Source organism: Hordeum vulgare, chromosome 1H (genome assembly GCF_904849725.1).
Source record: "Hordeum vulgare subsp. vulgare chromosome 1H, MorexV3_pseudomolecules_assembly, whole genome shotgun sequence".
NCBI classification, from domain to species: domain Eukaryota; kingdom Viridiplantae; phylum Streptophyta; class Magnoliopsida; order Poales; family Poaceae; genus Hordeum; species Hordeum vulgare.
The window spans coordinates 202,494,876-202,496,875 of record NC_058518.1 but is presented as its reverse complement, the minus strand read 5'-3'; the positions used below and the strand labels follow the sequence as shown (position 1 = coordinate 202,496,875).

Genomic DNA, 2,000 nt, shown 5'->3' with positions numbered 1-2,000 from the left:
TTAACCATGCCAAGTATATATAGCCATGTTTATTACATTTAGCCGCTCAAGTACACGGGCTATCCACCTAGTTAAAGCTAGACAATTCATAGGAAAAACAGGTTTTTCCAATGCTGAGACAGTAGTCCTAGTGCCACAAGTATACGTTTTATCTGGTTAATTACTATTGAGCAAGACTTTTTTGGTTGTGTAGCGAACGACAAACTGAATGTGGACCAAATAATACACATACTACTTTAGTAATCTTGTCGGTTCCATTTGGATACTACGATGCGCAAATTAAGCTCCCAAAAATGCACACAGCCGAGATGCCAACAGAGTACCCAAAACAGATCGATACGTGTGCATCCTCGCCATTGCAGGACTTGGGAGCACCACGCCACACCCAACAAACCTCGAAACCCAGAGTAAGCGTCAGAAAACAACTAGACTAGACTACCTACGCACCCTGCCTATGTATGTACACCAAGGAGTTAACCTGTCGAGCCTGCACAAGTAAAAGCAAGATGGAAACAACAATACCTAACCTAGACACATGGTGGCCGGAGAGAGGAGCAGGCAAAGATGATGTAGTAGGGGCAGGGTCGCAGGTAACCATGCATCGATCGACGGTGCGAGCATCAGTCATGGTGGCAGAGTAGCATGACGACGCAACGCCGGATGATGTAGAGCCTGGCCCTGTGCTCCCGCAGCATCCTCGCCAGCCGCCCTCCTCCACTTCTTCCACCCCCACCTCCTCTTCCCAGAGGAATAGTAAACTAACAAGCCAAATCCTGGATTCTCTCTGAAGTCCTCAGGGCAACTCCACGATGCCTCACGCGCATCACCTCGATACCGCAAACGAGACAAGAAAATACACCTTTGGGATAACCGACAACGGGACCAGAAAGGGGAACCACGACCACCGGTGACATGGACGCTAAAAGGAGGGGAGGGGAGGGGAGGGCTCACGTGCGCTTGGCGGGAGGGGTGCGGGCGAGGACCGTGAGCCCGAGCGGCCGCGACGGGAGGAGGAGCCCGAGGACGGCGAGCCCGAGCGGCCGCAACGCGACGAGGACGAGGACGGCGATCCCGAGCAGGAGGAGGAACCCGAGGACGCGGACGCGGAGCGGGAGGAGGAGCCCAAGCACGAGGATGCGGAGCGGCCGTAGTGGGGCTTCGCCATCGTCGTCCGTGCGGCGGCGGCGGGTGGGCGTGCGTGCGGGCTAGGGTTTCTATCCGAGGCGTGGTAACTGCGGGCGGATGGGGGCATGGTAAGTGGTAACTATGGGTGCATGGGGCGTGGTAAGTGGTAATTGCGAGTGATGGGGTTTCACTCCGGGCCCACCCGCAGGGATATAATGGCATGTTTTTACACGTATAATGTCAAAATAAAGGGATAGAAAAAATGCAGCAATATAATGGCATGTTTTTTTTGTAATCCTAAGGATTTGAAAAAAATATTTGATAACACAAAAAAAACAAAGAAATATGTTGCTGTTGCGACTCACTTCTACTCGTTGTGGATCATGCATTTTTTTTGCGGGGCTCCTTTCCTTTCACCGCAAAAGCAACCCCTCCGGTTTTCTACAAGTGTGCAGTGCGGTGCATGGCCGCAAAAAGGCCAAAAGGGCAGCGCTGATCCTCCTCCTTTCTCGCGCGTGTGATTCGCTGACAAAAACCAAAGTTATTACTAGAGATTGATAAACGTACTTACTACTACTCGTTATCCTGTCAGGGTTTCTTAACTCGTCTTAGTGGTGCTTGCATTTCGGGATGGAAATATAAGGGTTGATACGAAGAACTAATCGGTTAAACATATATATATATCCGGAGGGGAAGTTGCGTGGGGCATATGTATTTGATTTTTGGACGGAGATTTTTGTAATGGTGGAGTGGTTCCAAAGGAAAGGATGCATTTGTTGCTGTTACTTGCATTGTTGATTGTTTTGAGTGATGAGTGGTATGGTCTGATCATCATGGGGGGAGAACGTTAAAAAGCCATGAATGACGTGATACAA

The 2,000-nt window shown here is 50.2% G+C and overlaps 1 pseudogene; it reads right to left on the bottom strand.

Annotated features, from left to right (window-relative positions):
- Positions 1–620: 620 nt before the first annotated feature.
- The window catches only part of LOC123408611, an 8,489-nt pseudogene continuing 7,109 nt past the window's right edge, over positions 621–2,000 (bottom strand).